Source organism: Archocentrus centrarchus, chromosome 24, assembly GCF_007364275.1.
Source record: "Archocentrus centrarchus isolate MPI-CPG fArcCen1 chromosome 24, fArcCen1, whole genome shotgun sequence".
In the NCBI taxonomy this organism is placed as follows: domain Eukaryota; kingdom Metazoa; phylum Chordata; class Actinopteri; order Cichliformes; family Cichlidae; genus Archocentrus; species Archocentrus centrarchus.
The window spans coordinates 7641885-7662506 of NC_044369.1; the positions used below are offsets into that span (position 1 = coordinate 7641885).

The 20622-nt window shown below is 40.6% G+C and overlaps 1 non-coding gene across 1 annotated transcript; it reads right to left on the minus strand.

Moving 5' to 3' along the window:
- Nucleotides 1–8952: 8952 nt before the first annotated feature.
- trnaa-agc (transfer RNA alanine (anticodon AGC)) lies at nucleotides 8953–9025 on the minus strand. Its single transcript has one exon. It is a non-coding gene; the product is annotated as a tRNA-Ala (tRNA).
- Between the last annotated feature and the right edge of the window lie 11597 nt (nucleotides 9026–20622).

Consider the following 20622-nt stretch of genomic DNA (forward strand, 5'->3'; position numbering starts at 1 on the left):
TGCATGTTCTCCCTGTGCCCTTTCCCGCTCCATGTGCCTGTGCAGACTTGTTCGGGGTGTACCCTGCCTCTCAAACAGTGAGGGCTGGGATAGGCTCCAGCCACCCCGTGACCCCAAATTGTAAAAGCAGAACAAAATGAATGGAGACAAAACAGAGGTTTTAACATACTGCAAGGGAAATTTATATTTTATATATATATATATATATATATATATATATATATATATATATTAGGGCTGGGACTTTAACATGTTAATTTCGATTAATTAATTACGGGGAAATTAACGAATTAAAAATTTTAACACACTTTGCACCGTGGAACGTTTCTCAGTGCACGAGTTCCCGGCATACAGATTATATCGACGCACAATGTCCAAATTCAGGGGCCGCATCCTGCGAAGGACCCGGCCCACGTCCTTCAGAGCCCACGAAGACCACAAAGGGAGGATGTGAGCGGCTAGCCTTCATATCAGCTGCCGTCACCTCTGCGTAGCTCATGTCGCCTAGCAATCGTGAGTGCGAAGCACAGCTGTGTAAAAGCAGCTGGTTAAACAGAGAACGAACTTTTTCTCCTTTTCGTGGTTTAATTTTAAGTCTTTTATTGAAAATAAGCTGTTAAAACAAGCATGACACATTTCAACATCAAGGAATACAGCTGAGAGAATGATTGATTAATTTTCAACTATATTAAGTGAGACATTAATGTTGAATAAAACTATCCAGTTATGATGCTTAACTTTAATTTCAGGAGTTTGCTTATCACAGGAGCACTTCCACCCTTCATTGGTCTGTGTAGTAGACTGGTGGGAAAATAAACAAAATTTTGAAGTTTAAGCTTATGTATATTGATTCATTCATCAACCAAACTTAAATTAATATTTCTCATGTCAAATATTGAAATGCGATTAAAATGCGATTAATTTCGATTAATTAATTACAAAGCTTGTAATTAATTCGATTAATTTTTTTAATCGAGTCCCACCCCTAATATATATATATATATATATATATATATATATATATATATATATATATATATATATATATATATATATATATATATATATTAGTTCAAAACTATTTTCACAGGGTTTCAGTCTTTCACCACTTCCTTCTGTTCAAATTTTCAGTTTTTAGGATTTACTCTATTATGCCATTATAAATTAAATAATTATTTTTTGTTGTGTAAACATTGTTTATTCTTCACTATGATCCTGGGTTTAGGAATTTGTATGTGTTTAGTCTTTCTTACCTGTAGTCTCTAAGTAACAGTGCCACCTAAAGATTCTGCTGCTAGGAGGCTGAGGGGTAGTTCTAGAAGCTGACAATATTTTTGGTTTGCAAACATTATTTCACTTACAGTGGGTACGGAAAGTATTCAGACCCCTTTAAATTTTTCCCTCTTTGTTTCATTGCAGCCATTTGCTAAAATCAAAAAAGTTAATTTTATTTCTCATTAATGTACACTCAGCGCCCCATCTTGACAGAAAAAAACAGAAATGTAGAAATTTTTGCAAATTTATTAAAAAAGAAAAACTGAAATATCACATGGTCATAAGTATTCAGACCCTTTGCTGTGGCACTCATATTTAACTCACATGGTGTCCATTTCTTCTGATCCTCCTTGAGATGGTTCTACTCCTTCATTGGAGTCCAGCTGTGTTTAATTAAACTGATTGGACTTGATTAGGAAAGGCACACACCTGTCTATATACGACCTCGCAGCTCACAGTGCATGTCAGCGCAAATGAGAATTATGAGGTCGAAAGAACTGCCCAAGGAGCTCAGAGATAGAATTGTGGCAAAGCACAGATCTGGCCAAGGTTACAAAAGAGTTTCTGCAGCACTCAAGGTTCCTAAGAGGACAGTGGCCTCCATGATCCTTAAATGGAAGAAGTTTGGGACGACCAGAACTCTTCCTAGACCTGGCTGTTCAGCCAAACTGAGCAATCGTGGGAGAAGAGCCTTGGTGAGAGAGGTAAAGAAGAACCCAAAGATCACTGTGGCTGAGCTCCAGAGATGCAGTAAAGTTCCACAAAGTCAACTATCACAGCAGCCCTCCACCAGTCGGGGCTTTATGGCAGAGTGGCCCAACGGAAGCCTCAGTGCAAGACATATGAAAGCCTGCATAGAACACATGAAGGACTCCCAGACTATGAGAAATAAGATTCTCTGGTCTGATCAGACAAACATTGAACTTTTTGGCATTAAGTCTGAGCAGTATGTGTGAAGAAAACCAGGCACTGCTCATCACCTGCCCTATACAATCCCAACAGTGAAACATGGTGGTGGCAGCATCATGCTGTGGGGGTGTTTTTCAGCTGCAGGGACAGGACCATACCTGTCAAGTCTCCCGGTTTGGCTGGGAAATTCCTGTATTTTACCCCTCTGTCCCGGCGTCATCCTGTATTTTTATTTTCCCGTATTTTTCCCGTATTTTCAGTTTTCAATTTTCATTTTTTTTAAAGCATTCCTGTGCCGCTCCAAACTGAATTGTCACCATCACTAGGTTAGTGCCGACAATTGGAACAACCCCGTAAAAACAAATGGACCTCAGTGCGCCCTTTTCACAGAGTTCGGTGACGTGTTTCTGGTTTAGTTTAGCAGCATAAACAAAGCCGCGCTAGGGTTCAGTGTTGCCAACTTAGCGTTTTGGGGTTTTTTTTGCCCCATAAAGCAAAATAGCGACAGCGAAATCCTCCGCTGTCACCATGTTTTGTCTACATAAAGCCTTCTTACTGCGTCCCTTCATACGCTTTGGCATCGCCCAGACCTCACTTCGTCTCCACCCTCCAACCCCTGAACCTCACTTAAACACCAAGCCTGCCTACCCGCTCCCTCCCTTTGAGACAGCCGACAGCGAGTTTTCTTACACAAGTTGGCAACAGTGGCCCAGAAAAAGGAGGAGGACTGAATGTAGCTAGCAGTCTCACCCCACAGTGTTTTCATTAAATTTGATATTCTAACAATAAACAATACAGGACCAAATTTATCTATGTAATGTGGGTCTAGGCAAAGCATTAAAGTTATCAAGTTATTTCATAAAGTTTATTTTTATATTTATGGTGCTTTTTTTTTCTTCACTTTTTGTCTCTTCAAAGATGTTTTTCCTCTCTCTTGCAGCCTCGATTGCAACTACAGTACATCCAAATGAACAATTATGCAAATTAGCTGATGACATCATATAGTGACCTCTATTTTCAGCAGCGGAAAATTTCCCGTATTTTTAAATACAAAACTTGACAGGTATGGACAGGACGACTGGTTGCAATTGAAGGAAAGATGAATGTACAAGAACTTCAGTTTGATCTGAATTTAGAAGCAGGAAATTAGAGGTCATCCAGGTCTTTATGTCTTTAAGACATTCCTGCAGTTTAACTAATTGATGTGTGTCACCTGGCTTTATGGATAGATAAAGCTGGGTATCATCTGCATAACAATAAAAATGTATGCAATGCTTTTTAATAATACTGGAAGCATGTATAATGTAAATAGAATTGGTCCCAGTACAGAACCCTGCGGAACTCCATAATTAACCTTAGTGTGTAAAGAAACTCCCCATTTACATGAACAAATTGGAGTATATTAGATACATATTATTCAAACCACTGCAGTGCAGTACCTTTAATATCTATGGCATGCTCTAATCTCTATAATAAAATGTTATGTCAACAGTATCAAAAGCTGCACTGAGGCTAAGAGTACAAGCAGATATGAGTCCACTGTCAGAGGCCATAAGAAGATCATTTGTAATCTTCACTAATGCTGTTTCTGTACTGGGATGAATTCTGAAAACAGACTGAAACTCTTCAAATAAACCGTTCCTCTGCAGATGATCAGTTAGCTGTTTTACAACTTTTAAGAATTTTTGAGAGAAAAGGAAGGTTGGAGATTGGCCTATAATTAGCTAAGACAGCTGGGCCAAGTGATAGCTTTAGAGGAAGTAACTATTGAAGTTAACTCTGAAAGATCAGTCTGAGAGAAAGTCCAAACAAATATGAGCAGATTTGAAAGCAGCTGAACATAAAGATGTCTTTGAGATGGTTAGACACTGCAGGAGCAGATCTACTTTAGTGTGCTTGCTCATAAAAAAGTTCATGTGTTTCTGTATGCCGTACAAGGTGGATGATTCCTATGCCTGTTCAGATTAAATACACTGATACTAAGCGATCTCTACCATGTCCTAACAAACCAACAGGCAATAAGAAGCCAAAACCTGAGCAAAAAAATCTACTTGTGCATAGTATCACACCCAATAATATAATAACATTCACAGTGAATGGAGAAGACCAAAGAGTTATAATAAAATAAACTGAAAGCAAAAATGAGAACCCCCAAATATCAGTAAGAGAAAATGAGAAACTATGTTCATTTAACAACTTTAATATGAAGAGCTTTTAAAATGTTATACTTTGCTATAAATTAATCCATCTGACAGTATAGTTGAGTACAGCTGAAATATTGGATCAGCAGAAAATTAACTAACAATTATTTTATAATTATTTGAGACATTATTTCATTTTTCAAAATGAGGATATTGTACTTTTATTTGTGATTATATCAATACCCCTTTCTTCATACCTTGAATTTAAATTTGTTTGGGGAACTGACTGCACAGCATTGCCTCACCACTTTAGCTGTGGTTTTGATGTTTCTGTTCCCACCAGTTAACACATGCTGAGTTCATGCATGTCCTGCTGTGGTAATCTCTGCCTACACTGATGTAACACTTTTGTAGGTTTTGTTACTTTGAAGACAAATATTTATATATATATATATATTATTCGTATAATGGCTAATCAGTTTTATGAAATCATTCTTTTTATTTTATTTTTAATCTTGCAATCAAAATTTACTGTTTGAAGGGTTTGAAATCATGTCAATCATTGATTATTCCCATTTGTTAGTAATTCCGAACTAGCTCAAACTACAGTAGCCCATAATATAAAGGGTAACCAGTATGATAAGAATTAACCTGAAATTAAGTAAAGTGCAAGAGAACCTGAGGATAGTTTACGACATCATTTTTAGCTGTTGATGTGAATTCTTGTCCTCGTCAGATATTTGTGCAGTTTGACAGTCAGTTTCCATGGCTGAGCAGCTGCATTCCAGATCCTCATCTGAGGTAGGTAGAGTTTAAAAGGAATCCAATTGCTTTTAGGGGGATGTGTTGGTGAACTCTAAGTCTCATAACAAAGCACGTTAATCAAATATGTAGGACCGCTTTTTTGCATTTGCTCAATATTTCCAAATTTAGAAACATCCTGTCTCAGAGTGATGCTGAAAAGCTAATTCATGCATTTATTACTTCTAGGCTGTGTTGTAATTTATTATTATCCATCTGTCCTAAAAGCTCCCTGAAAAGCCTTCAGCTGATCCAAAATGCTGCAGCTAGAGTACTGACAGGGACTAGAAAAAGAGCATATTTCTCCCATATTGGCTTCTCTTCATTGGCTCCCTGTTAAATCTAGAATAGAATTTAAAAATCTTTCCTCAAGTTCTTGAATAATCAGGCCCCATCTTATCTTCAAGACCTCATAGTCCCATATCACCCCAACAGATCACTTTGCTCTCAGACTGCTGGCTTACTTGTGGTTCCTAGGATACTTAAGAGTAGGATGGGAGGCAGAGCCTTCAGCTTTCAGGCCCCTCTTCTGTGGAACCAGCCCCCAGTTTGGATTCAGGAGACAGACATCGTCTCTATTTTTAAAACTAAGCTTAAAACTTTCCTTTATGATAAAGCTTATACACTGCTCAAAAAAATTAAGGGAACACTTAAATAACACTTCCTAGATCTGAATGAATGAAATATTCTCATTGAATACTTTGTTCTGTACAAAGTTGAATGTGCTGACAACAAAATCACACAAAAATCATCAATGGAAATCAAATTTATTAACCAATGGAGGCTTGGATTTGGAGTCACACACAAAATTAAAGTGGAAAAATACACTACAGGCTGATCCAACTTTGATGTAATGTCCTTAAAACAAGTCAAAATGAGGCTCAGTATTGTGTGTGTGGCCTCCACGTGTCTGTATGACCTCCCTACAATGCCTGGGCATGCTCCTTATGAGGTGGTGGGTGGTCTCCTGCGGGATCTCCTCCCAGACCTGGACTAAAGCATCTCCTGGACAGTCTGTGGTGCAACATGACGTTGGTGGATGGAGCGAGACATGATGTCCCAGATGTGCTCAATCGGATTCAGGTCTGGGGAACGGGCGAGCCAGTCCATAGCTTCAATGCCTTCATCTTGCAGGAACTACTGACACACTCCAGCCACATGAGGGTAGCATTGTCCTGCATTAGGAGGAACCCAGGGCCAACCGCACCAGCATATGGTCTCACAAGGGGTCTGAGGATCTCGTGCTACCTCTGGCGAGCACATGGAGGGCTGTGCGGCCCTCCAAAGAAATGCCACCCCACACCATTGCTGACCCACTGCCAAACCGGTCATGCTGAAGGATGTTGCAGGCAGCAGATTGCTCGCCACGGTGTCTCCAGACTCTGTCACGTCTGTCACATGTGCTCAGTGTGAACCTGCTGTCATCTGTGAAGAGCACAGGGCACCATTGGCGAATTTGCCAATCCTGGTGTTCTTTGGCAAATGCCAAGCATCCTGCACGGTGTTGGGCTGTGAGCACAACCCCCATTTGTGGACGTCGGGCCCTCATACCATCCTCACGGAGTCGGTTTCTAACTGTTTGTGCAGACACATGCACATTTGTGGCCTGCCGGAGGTCATTTTGCAGGGCTCTGGCAGTGCTCCTCCTGTTCCTCCTTGCACAAAGGCAGAGGTAGAGGTCCTGCTGCTGGGTTGTTGCCCTCCTACGGCCTCCTCCACGTCTCCTGGTAGCACCTCCAGCCTCTGGACACTACGCTGACAGACACAGCAAACCTTCTTGCCACAGCTCGCATTGATGTGCCATCTTGGATGAGCTGCACTACCTGAGCCACTTGTGTGGGTTGTAGAGTCCGTCTCATGCTACCACGAGTGTGAAAGCACCACCAACATTCAAAAGTGACCAAAACATCAGCCAGAAAGCATAGGTACTGAGAAGTTGTCTGTGGTCCCCACCTGCAGAACCACTCCTTTATTGAGTGTGTCTTGTTGATTGCCAATAATTTCCACCTGTTGTCTATTCCATTTGCACAACAGCATGTGAAATTGATTGATCAGTGTTGCTTCCTAAGAGGACAGTTTCATTTCACAGAAGTTTGATTCACTTGGAGTTATATTGTGTTGTTTAAGTGTTCCCTTTATTTTTTTGAGCAGTGTAGTTAGGGCTGGATCAGGTGATCCTGAACCATCCCTTAGTTATGCTGCTTTAGGCCTAGGCTGATGCACTGTGCTTTTCATTCACCTCTTTTTACTCTGTTTGTACCCCACGCTGCACCTTGAGGTGACTGTTGGTTGTGATTTGGCACTATATAGATGATTGTGGCTGTGTAAAATAAGTGTTTTAAATGTGGGTTCCAGTATTTCTGAAAGTTGATTTATAAAAGTTTATAAAATTGTGAAACATGTGCCTAATTAAGTCAACTGTTTTATTAAAATTCCCTCTTGTGAGTGCCAGTGTGTTATGGAATTACAAAGCCTAATCACGATACCCCACAAAAGTACTAATGGCTAGCTTCCCCAAAGCCTGCTACTAGCTAAAAATAGGTTTTATATTTGTGTGCTGGTCTCAAATACCAGTACACAGATCTAATTTAGGAGATGTAAGAGGTATAATTAACCACACACTCCCTGTGAGTGTTGTAATAGCATTTCACATCCTCTATTATTTTGTCTATACATTATATGCATTATAATGTGTTTTCCTTCTGTTTCTGTTTTATTCAGCAGACAAGGCTAACACTCGTGTTGCATCTGGACCTTAAATGTCAATTATCTCCATGACCAACAGGCCCATCCGTGGAAGAGGAAATGAGGAGCAGCAGCAGCTCAACCAGTGCTTGCTTAACTGAGAGCGGCTCAAACAAGAGAGGGCTGCTTTTAAAGAGTGAGTCTAAAATGCTTTATTTTAATTGAAAAGATATGCTTGCTGCTTCTCTGCAAAGATTTAAAAAAGTGAACTGCTGGGGTTTCCATGACTTTGATGCTTGAATCTTACATGATTTATAAAGACATAACAGGAGTTTTGAATAAATTCTCAATAAGGTCAAATCTTTTGCAACACTTGTAATGTGTAGAACAACTTTATTGCTTGACCAGCATTTTGATGTAATGCTGAAACAGAATAAATTTTTTATGCATGAAAACATTTGTCTCTTGTCTGATTTGAAGCATAGATCTCTATGAATCATTATGGAAATGATGTGAATTGTTGTTCAGACCTTCATACAGTCAGAACCAGTTTACAAACATTTCTGTGAATGCTACATGAACGGATTCAATGAGATTCATTTTGCTTTTATCGTGGACAACCAGTTATTTATGTAACTTGAATTGTACAAACTAATGTATCCTTTGAATTGTGTTTCCTACATGCAGGTGTAGCAATTCATATCAGCCATAACAGTTTTCCTTGGCTTGTCATGACATAGATATGATTGAAAAAGTACAAGTCAATAAAATGCGTTTGAGTGGTCTGGACTATGAGACATGTAACCCTACTCACATGAACATGTGCAAATAAATAGATAAATGCCTCTTAATGCATGCTACTAAATAATCAAAGACAGACAATATCCAGTATTTCTATACAAGATATTGTGTGGCTCAGAGTACACAAAGTGTGCAGCTATATCAAGCACATGCACAAGCATGCAACATGGGATGGATGGATAGATTGATGTTTATTGTAGATAGCAGCAAGAAAATGGTACAAAGTGAGAGCAACAATGAGAGCAACACTATACATATATAACAGTGATTTAAAAAAATAATGTAGGTAAAGAAAATCAATGTGAGCGCAGCTTTTGCGTTGTAGCAGTTATTTAGATACTGGAGGATGCGGGCATCGATCCCGCTACCTCTCGCATGCTAAGCGAGCGCTCTACCATTTGAGCTAATCCCCCTGTCTCGCGGAGCTGACGTCATGTGATGACCTGGTTAAGTACAGCAAAAAATAAAAAAAACATTCCAGGTCATGACAAAACTCAGTCACAGCAGTGTGATGAAGTGATCTGTGTTAAAACTTCATATGAATCTTAAACTTTATAATATGATTGTACATTGTGGCTCCCCAACAGCGCTCTGAAAGGGAGACTCCTACGAATACATGGAACAACTTCAAAAATAACAGTCCCAGATTTACTAACACTACACTGGAGTACAACCCACTTTTTGTGTTAAAAAGCTGTTGTGCCTTACAAGCGTGGGCACAGCAGGTGTTTTTACGGCAGGCCTCATTGCATGCGCGTTTGTTGGAGGTTCCACAGCGCGAAATCTTTGGGTCAGCTTTCAATGAATCATACAGACGTGATTTACTGAGGGTTGCTGCACGCATTTTAAAGATACATTTAAGGACGCGTTATTATGGTTGTGAGATTTGTCACAATTGGCTTGTTTATTTATTTGGAATAAGAGGGGTAATGTTACCGGAAAGTGTACGTAACTGTGACGAGCTGTGAGTGTCTTGCTAAAACTTTGGCTCTGCCCTCCAACTCTTCACTGTCCACAAAGAGATTTTATGTAATTTTGTTTCCCTTCTCACTGTCGGAGCCATGGGTACCACATAAAAATGTCTGTCATAACGCAGCTGATAACGACTGCGTTAGCGTCTCAGACTTGAAGTACCTCACAGTCTGCAGAAAAACAAAAGAGCAATGCGCGTATTTGCGCACGTGGCACAGTAACAGTTACTACGTGGATCTTGGGATCTGATGGTAAATAATGTTTTTTGTTCTTGTGTACATGGCATAAATTAATGCTTACACTCAGATTTCAAGTTTATACGGTGGAATAGTTTGTAAAACTGCAGTTCTCCTCTGGATAGTTCATGCGCTCCGCATGAGTCTCAGTCCTCAGGACCTCACACACAGTCTCAGCAATTTATTACAGACAAATAAGAAACACGTTTAACAAACGTGTGAAACCTGCGCTTGCACTACATTATTTTGGCTAATACGTCACCCCTCCCTCACACTCCCTCGCCGGTGCTCGTTTTACGTGCTACTACCATGGCAGGTAAATACTGAAATTAACTGAATACATCTTTGTATATAAATTATCGCAGCCAATAGAATCACCCAAAGAAGTTTCCACTCCGATAAGCGCATCTAACTGTTCTGCACAGCCGAGAAATAATACTGCACACAATTACGCACAATATTTTAATAGGCAACACAATAATTAAACCACTGTCCCGTGATAGGACGTATACGTCAGACACATACACACAGGTGAACACATTTATTATAAAACCATTGAAAGGTATGCCACACGTTTGGCCAGATTTCTAGAAATAAGAGTTGCTCCATCTACAATGTATTTGTTATAGATGCCAATGTTCCTTTATCATCTTTGTTACTCCATCATCATTTAATCGTTTGTAAGCTCAACAGACATCTGTATGTACAGAATATTTTGTGGATATAAATGTTACATATAGCTGTTTTTCTCCCTGTTGTGTCATTACCAGTTCTAAACAGCTAATTTTAGTTTTCACACTATAACATATTATTATTATTATTATTATTATTATTATTATTATAAACATTACTGATAGGAAGATGTTCTTCTGTAAAAGCCCCAATTGTTAAAACTGAGAGCTCTTATTTAAATTTTGTGACTAAAGTGTTGAATGATAGTAGCATCTGTGTCGCAGCTTGACCTCAAAAGAAGTCCTAATTACACTATGTGCTCTGAAACACGTAGAAACGTAGAAGAAATGTGCGGCTGGTCATCTGGTCAGATGTCAAGTCACGGTGCTTGTGCAAGATCATTTTATCAAAAAAACACACATTGATGCTGATGAACACTGTGACACAAATTAATCCCACAGTGAGTTTAGAGACAGACAGAGGCAGTAAAGTCTTGAACACACTTCCTGATAATTTACTTTTGTCAGGGGTGTGCCAGAAAAGGATAGAGATAGATACAGTTGACATATTTTTGTGGCCAGTGTTGAAAATTGTTTAATGTCAACCTGTAATAAGTGTTGAGTCTATTTTTGAGAGCTCATATCTCACTGCAACTCTGAGTTTTGATACTTTCTGATGTGCATTTCTTTTGCTGACTTCTTTTCATTTGTGGAAAAAAAATGACTTGTAGTTAAGGTAATTATTAGCTTTGATCATACGCACACAGGTCAAAGCTCTGGGAAAATTAAATGCTGGGGGACAACCATGTACTGGAGAACTGGAGAGGTGGGTGGGTCGATCTAGATACTGATCATATCGATGCCCATCTTTGCACTTTCCATACAAAGAAACTCAACTTGTGTCAGGGACTGCCTGTTCTCTGTGCTTGGATTTGTGCTCTGCTCTCCTTCTTTGCTCTCTCCCTCTCCTCGGTGGTCTGTGTAGCTGGAGCCGTGCCGTGGTATTTCCAGAAGCGGGGTTTCCCTGGACCCTGATTGCACACCTGGAGATGATGATCTCACCTGTGGCTCATTATCCCTTGTTTGCTGTGACTTTCAGTCAGCACCGGATTGTCAGAGTAGTCACTTTAGTATATGAGCTCCTGTATTACTGCCTGCACCATCGAACGTGAAAGCTGTGTCACGCACCTGCTCTTTCTCTGCCTGCACAGAAATACCAACGCCTACCTGAAAGCGAGTTTTCCCCCTGAGAGAGACGAGGGCGAGGGCTGGTCTTGGAGAATACATCTTGGAAACCTGAACCCCCCACTGGATGTGGAAATTCCCTGTTCTGTCCCCTGAATCAGTATTGGAAAATAAACTTGTGAACTTTTCAACAGAATCCTGCGTTTTGAGTCCCACTAGTTCACTGAACACTATGACAACTTGTTTTGTTAGCTGTAAAGTAACCAGTCACAGAGAAAGTTAGAAACTAAAGTATCTTATTCTAGGGTCATGTGCGCTGATCAGAAACGTGTAACCTACATGGAATACCCAGTTTATTAAGCTGCAGTTTTGCCCACTGCTGTTCTTCTAATTAGAAGTTTGCAAGCCATTTCTTTTAATTCATTGTTTGTTCTGTGGCAAAGTGGTCAGGCAAAAAAATAGTTATTAAATAAAAAAAATCATTCTGGTACAGGGTAATCATGGTGAGGTTCTAACCTGGTACTTTCAAGGTGTACCTAATAAAGTAGCCATGGAGTATACATCAAATTGTTGATAGACCAACTAAACAATAGGAAAACATTATTTTGTTCACATTTTCAGTACACCGTTGAGTTATTTTTATCAGAATCTTGCCATAAAAGGTTTTAGTTCATGTAATAAATTTTAAGAGACTCGGTCTTGCCATCTAAGCTCACAAATTGTATTATTAAAGATGCATCATATTAATAACAAGCTTCTTTTTCTATTTTTTCTTTATTTCTTTTTTTTAACCAAAACACAGAAAGTTTCTGCGTTTATGTTGTGTACAATCCAGTAGCTCACGAGTTTAACCCATCAGCTTAAACAAGAGGTGAAACTTTTAACTTTGGAAAGTACTTTTGCCATATTATAGTAGTTTTTTTCAATTGCAGCATTCTGCTTCCACTTCGGTTCATCTAACTTGATGTAGCTTGCATAATGTTTTTAATGTGTTCATCAGTTTTTAATATCAGTTTGAAAAACTGTAGATCTACTATTTTATGAAATAATCAGTTGCTTGATTTACCTATAAAATGTCATACCTATAATGAAAGGTAATAAAATATTAAAAGTGACTTATAGTGTCCCACAGTCCAAAATATTGTATAAGGAGGGGAAGATGAAAAAATGTTTAAAAAGTTTAAGTGATCATTATCAATTTATAGTTGCTAGTAAATCAGCTAATTGTTGCAGCTTTAAAAATAATAATAATAATAAAAAAAATACATGTCAGTAATTTTTGGCCTTAAATTTATCATCTAAATGTCCTTACCTTTCTGATTAGTGTCATGCAGCATAACCATTAATGAAAAAAAACATGCTGACATATTTTTGTAGAAAATGGGGAAAAACATTATTATTCAACATTAAACTATCACATACTTTTAATTTGTCTTTGGTGAAGTGCTTATATCTCTCTCTCTCTCTCCAGTTACCCAGTGTAGACGATTTTAGTTGTTTTCATTTTTTTAAAAATGTGCTCATTAATCACGCTTTAGCGTGTTTGTGGTAAGACTTTATCATTAAGGGACTGCAACTAGCAAAAGTTCTTTGGTAAACTAAAGAGAATACAAGCAAACTGACTCCTCACACTTTCAACACTGCACATTCACTCATTCATTGTGTTACACTTGATGTTTGAGGTAATGCTATTTCTGCTGTCCCTTTCTACTTCTTTGGGGGGGTTTTCACCATTGGTTTTGTTACATTTTAGTCTTTACACATCAGCTGCACTGCAGAGTTTGTGTGCTGGTTTGTTTGTTTGTGTTTGTTTTTATCATGCCAATCAGTAAAGGTGACCTATAAAGTTCAGCAGTTACTATTTTGTGTTGTTATTAGGCATTTATTACTGTGCAAAAGGTTTTTACATAAAAGCTCCAAAAGGAGCTCTTTTAACTCTTAAAAGGAAATAATGATGTGATTTTATTAGAGCAGTGTATTTACCTGTAGGTGTATTTACTTGTAGGTTCCTACTTTAAACATCAGACTAAAACATTTTTGGAACTAATTTCTGACTTAGTTGAAGTAAGAACTCCCCCGATGGTAAATGGATATAACACTTTTCTACTCTTACTGAGCACTCAAAGTGATTTTTGCACTGCAAACAAATCTCACACACAAACACACACACCATTATATACAAAATAAGGCATAGAATATGGTGTGCCATGTTTGTCTAGTGAAATCTAAAAACAGATATAATTTTAAATCTACAAAAGCCTTAATGTGTCTCTTTTGTTTGCATATATCTTTTAAATTGCTGCCATCTTGTGGCTGCAGTTGCCTGTTGTCTCTGGAAGCAGACTGAAGCCACTGAGTCCTGTGGCACGTGTCCTTCTCTTGGGCATGTCTGTGTCCTGTGAACAGTTGAGTTTGTCAAGCTCATGCTTGTTGTTTGTGTATGTGCGTTGTGGAAAAACCTCTGGTCTTTGATGGGGAAACTAATTGGAGGCCAGTTTGCTAGACGAGCTTTGCTTTCACTGCTCTGAGATCAGTTAGAAGCTGCACGTTGAGTTTTTTTTTTTCAGCTCCTCAGTGGAGACGGAGGCATTTTTCTTCTCTCCCCAACCCTTCCTCTTTACCCTGCTTTATAGATTATGCATTATAGAGTCTCTCTTCACACAACTTCCGAACTGGAATTTATAATTATGGATCTGGTCAGCTGGTCTCTCAGCGCCATTGTTTTTGATAAAAGTTTCACCTGGAGGAGATTGGGGAAAGGAGAACCCTATTCCCTCTTATCCAATTGACATTCCTGGCTACGCTACTGTGTGGGTGGAAGATGACTTGCCTGGCCGTCCTGTCAATGGAGGACATACACATTTGGCTTATTGACACTAGGATCTCTCCGAACTGGACCTGGAGATACCTGGCTTGTCGTTACAATTCGGGAAGTCTGGTCAGCTGTATGGGCCTTGGTTAGGCTGCTTATGACGGGAACGCAGGAAGCAGAGCCGTACCGAGGCTGCATAGGGCCCCCTGGTCGTCAGGGGGCCCCAGGCTTGCCCACATTTGTCATGAAACTTTTTTGGTTTGTTTTAATTTTTTGCAAATGCCAATTTCCTTAAAGAAAGAAGAGATTATTCTAACTGTCCACTAACTGTCCAGATTTGTACACTTGTAACAACACTAATTTAATGAGTAGGCTACACTCTAATATTTCTGTCTCAGAGTGATGCTAAAAAGCTAATTCATGCATTTATTATTTCTAGATTAGAGTATTGCAATTTGTTATTATCAGGCTGTCCAAAAGCTCCCTGAAAAGCCTTCATCTGATCCAAAATGCTGCAGCTAGAGTACTGACAGGGACATATTTCTCACATATTGGCTTCTCTTCATTGGTTCATAGTACCGTATCACCTGAATAGAGCACTTCGCTCTTTCAGGCCCCTCTTCTGTGGTACCAGCTCCCAGCTTGGATTCAGAAGCCAGACACCCTCTCTATTTTAAAGATTAAGATAACTGTTGGGTTTTCTCTGTAATTATTGTAGGGTCTTTACCGTACAGCAGGGGTGTCCAAACTCGGCCCGCGGGCCGCTTCCAGCTCCACCCCCTACTTCCGCTCCACAAATTGATGTTAAAAATAACATACAATTTGGCCCTTTAAGTTCCTTTTTTGACATTTGGCCTTCCCCTCCAATTAAGAGGGTTAAGCGAAATGTCAAAAAAGTAATTTAAAGGGCCAAATTGTATGTTATTTTTGACATCAATTCGTGGACCAGAAGGGGGCGGGGCCAGGAGCAGCCCACGGGGCGCAAGTGTGGGCACACCAGCCTTACAGTATAAATTGCCTTGTTGTGAGGTGGCACTGTATAAATAAAATGGAATTGAATTGAAAGATTTAATTGAAAAGGCTGAAACAATAATACATCCTAAAACATTTAATAATCAACCATAACCCTCCAGCATTAATAGCCATTAAGTTCAGGGGACAATGAAATGGTATGAAGGGGGCCCCAAATAAAATCTTGCTTAGGGCCCCTTCAAGGCTTGGGCTGGCTCTGGTACCCTGACAGTATCTACTAATCCTAATGTAATAAAATATCTATTACAAACATGATTTTTAATTAAAGAAGGTTTTATCTTGGAATTTCCCCATGTTATCGAGAAAGCAGGGCTTGTTTTTGCTTATTTCTGGCTATTGGGATTTTTCCACATTTTGCGTAAGCTTTGTGTGATGAGTAACACAGCGCCCACGCTCTTTCTTAGTTGCGAACACCACATTATTTTTTCCATGTTAAAGCATGGAGTGGTGACAGTGTGATCAGCTGACACTGAGTTTTTGTTGTTTTTGATTTACTGTTACAAGTAAGAAAAGTGTGATGCTAGTATATATTTACTTATCTATTACTGCATTAATTCTAATGTTTTTTAATTTGTGAGACAGTCACACACATAGGCGTAAGAACCGGGGGGGGGGGGGGGGGGGGGGGCTGTGCCCCCCAATATTGGAGACAGACACATTTGTCCCACCTCAGAGTATTTACGGATCTGTTAGGTTTCCAATATGTGGCCCCCCAATAGTAAACTCATTCCTACGCCATTGCCTTTATCATATTACTGTCACATCACCATGCTACCTGTGTCGTGTATTGTGTGGACCCCAGGATGCAGACTCAGACAGAATTGGACTGAAAGGTGGTGAATGAGGAAAGAGAAGAAGCAATAAACTTAGCTATAGTGGAGTTGGCCAGGTGCCAGAACTAAGTACAAAACAATGGCGCAGGGTAGTGATGAGAGTGTGTAACAGAAGCTTCGATACGTGCTTTGAACCCTGAGCTTACAACGCCAGAGAACCACTGCTTCGCAGCTTGCTTCAAGACGAAAAAAATCACGTGACATATGACGTCCGAAGCAGCAACTGCTTCGGTCTCGGAATGAATCAGCTGACTGGTTCAGGTGATTCGCTGGTTACAAGTGAAGGAGCGAGAGCGAGACAGTGAGCCAGGTTCATATTTGCACAGTTTTACCGTTGTTATAGCCAACAGTTACTGCTGAGTTATGAGGCCAGCCTTTGCTGGCTCATCCTTTCAACGTGATGCCGGACGCTGTCGTATCAAGATTAACGCAAAAGCGGTAGTTACACAAGCACAGCCAGTTAATGCCATGTTTTCTCAGCACTCTGCTCAATAACACAACACACACATTCATTCATCCTTATTTGTAAATAGAACCTGATATCATGATATTTGGTCATAACGTGCGCGCCTGTTCAAAAACAGTGGAAAAACTCTTATTCCTAAATAAAAACCTCTGAATTCCATCCCTGAATTTCATGACTGAGTTATACAAGCACAACCCATCTTCCCTGCACCTACTTTGTTTCCTAAAGCACACTCTCAGATACTTGCCAACATGTCTACTGAATCAGCTGAACATATATTGACAGTGTTTGTTGTCTACTCTTTCACCACTAGATGTCACTGAAATGAACCTTTGACTGAATGAACCCATGTTCAATAAAGCAGTTCAATACTGCTTTATTGCTTGATTTGAGCATGACTAGCACAGGGACACGGACACGGACACACACACACACATACGGACACACACACACATACGGACACACACACACATACGGGGACACACACACACACACACACACACACACACACACACACACACACACACACACACACACACACACACACAGAGGGAACACTGACGACAACGCGACAATGAACAGAAGAAAACTGAGGGATTAAATACACATCAGGTAATCAGGGCAACAGGAAACAGCAGGGCACAGCAGGTGAAGCAAATGAAACTAATAACAGGGGAAGCAAAACTAAACACAGGGAACACAAGACTGTCAAAACAGGAAGTGACTAAACAAGGTATACACATGTGAGGGAGAAGAGTGGCATAGGTAAAAGAAGCCACCACCACCCCCTCAAAATTATTTGATTTTATTATAAATGTTGTGGGAGAAAATATGTTGGGTCTTTTAGTTGTATATAAACAAACTGTGTTCCAGCGTCAGACATGGTACTACACGAGCAGCTATTCTCCTGCTGTGCCACAAGGGGGAGCATCCGCATGGAGAGCAAGCTACGCAGGGGTAAAGAGGGCTGGGCCACTCCATGTAGGCAGTACGCCTAGGGTGAGCCCAGAGGGAATATGAGCTGCGAGTAACTGTGCTGTGTCTGTGTGTTTACAGCATTAAAGATGGGCGTACTACAAAACACACTGTTTTATGGATTTTAATTCAAGTGTGCAACACACAGACTTGACACGGGGACCTGGCACACAGAGAAAACTAAACAGGGACCACGGCACAGGGAAAGAGACAAAGAAACTCAGACACGGGAGAGAGAGACGCAGACTCAGTGGCGGTCCTAGCCTGTTTGGCGCCCTGGGCGAGCATCCCTGCCGGCGCCCTCCCACCCCCACCCCAACCCCCCATAGCAATCGCGCAGCAGCGCCTACCGCACTACTCCACTTGGGGGGTAATGAGCACCTGCTGTGTGGTGCATGTAGCTTTCTGCCATGGTCTGACAGACAGCTTTTAACTGAAGGTCTCCCCACCATCACAGGCACACTCAGAATTTCTTTTAAATTTTATTTGAAAAAACATGGAAGAAACTGAAATATTACACAGCTTCTGCTTACCTTCATCTTTGCTTATTTCTCCTGTTGTTCTTTTCTCTTTTTCCTAAACTGCACACCTGATGGCTTTGACCTTTTCCTTTCCATCTGCCGTAATTTGCACTGAAGCTGAATAGGTTATAACCACCACCCATCCACAGGGTTGTTAGATCTGACTGACAGTTGCCAGCCCAACACAACAAAACCTCCATTGAAACTCATGTTAATAGCACCAGGTGTGATATATATTTAACTAGAAGCACTCAGAGAGCGCAAACCTCCGCCAAGGCCATAGGGTCACTGACGCTGTAATACGTGTATCTAAATACTTTGAAATAATCTTTCATCTTTCCCAGACAACAATAACCCCCTATCCCGCAATAGTGTGTTACCTCGACCAGATCGCGGCTCCTAACCTAGTAGGGAGACCTCTGGTCTCTACTTCGCTTGGCTCGTGGCTGGTAACTAACTTGCTCATCCATGTGGGTCACCTTTAGCAAGGCGGAGAAATGCAGCAAGTCGAAGGATTTTAGCAACAGAACTTTTATTCCTTTTTCCACCGCCACCGAACACACTTTTTCCCTCGCGCTCGTCTCCCACGCTAGCCCGCATACACACACACGGGGCAGAGAAAAGTGTGTGGTGTCTCTTAAAGGGGAAGGCTCTGCCTGTATCCCGCAATACTGAAGAATCCTTAAAAAAATTCCTGGATCCAGATCGTGATTTGGATCGCCACCAAAATTTAATCACTGCTTCCTCTTGTCATTTCCAACCGCTCCACAAAATTTCAGTGACATCCGTTCATAACTTTTGGAGTAATTCTGCTGAAAAACAGACAGACAAACAAACAACGCAACCGAAAACATAACCTCCTTGGCGGAGGTAAATATACAGAGCTTTGGGTGAGTTGCCTTTATTTATAATTCAGCAGTTACTGTTGGCTGTAACCAGGCCAAAACTGTACAGGCATGAACGAATGAACCCGGCTGACTGTCTCACTCTCACGCCATCACTGCTTCACTTGACTCGCAGGAGAAGGGGGCGGGGCAGCGCTGTGTGTGTGTGACGATCTAGTGAAGCAGTGACAGCGAGACAGAGAATCCCCCGCCTGCCCCTTTCCTTCTGTTACAACCTGTCTGACCATTGCAGAAAGCTACATGCAATACACAGCAGGCAGAGGGCGCCCATTACCCCACAAGTGGAGTAGTGCGGTAGGCGCTGCTGTGGCGATCGCAATGCATTGGGGGAAGGGGGGCGGTCATGCCGCCCTAGATGAAATGCCGCCCTGGGCGGCTGCCCATGTCGCCCATATCAGAAACCGCCACTGCGCAGACTAGTCACAATACTGGGAATAAACCTCAATATGAAAACACAGGAGGTCAGGGTCAAGACAAAAGGACAAAACAGACACAAGAACACAGACGCAGGGGAGACAGGAACAAAGGAAACAAGAAAACCACAAATGTTAACAAAGCCAGAACTAAGATGAACAATGAAAACCAAAAAAAAAAACTAGGAAATAATAAAACTTAGTGAAAACAGAACTAAACACAAAACGTGGGCAGATGGCCCATGATGTTTAAATTAATTATTATTTTAAGTTAAAGGAATACTCAGCTCAACAGAGCTCTGACTCTGTCAGCCTGGGTACAGTGCTGAAAACAAACTTGGGGTTGTTCTTATTTTCATCAATCAGTGATGAATAGTAAGATTTCCTAGCTTTACAGACAGCTTTGTTTTTATAGAGCAACAAACTCTTTTTCCAGGCTAAATGAGCATCTTCTAAATTAGTGAGATGCCATTTCCTCTCTAGCTTACGGATGATCTGCTGCTGCGCATTTGTGAATTATACCACAAAGTCAGGCACTTCTGATTTGAGGCTCTCTTTTTCAGAGGAGCCACAGTATCCAACGTCATATGCAGTGAGGATGTAAAACTATTGACAAGATAATCTACCTCACTGGGAGCAGAGTTTAGGTAGCTGCTCTGCACTGTGTTGGCACTGAAGAGTGCAGCACAGTGAAGCTGACAGGAAGGTATGCAGTACAACACAAGAAGGGCTGTACTTGTGGTACTCTCCCTTTTTTATACACACACACACACACACACACACACACACACACACACACACACACACACACACACACATACACACACACACACACACACACACACACACACACACACACACACACACACACACAGTGGGTACAGAAAGTATTCAGACCCCTTTAAATTTTTCACTCTTACTTTCATTGCAGCCATTTGCTAAAATCAAAAAAGCAGAAATGTAGAAATTTTTGCAGATTTATTAAAAAA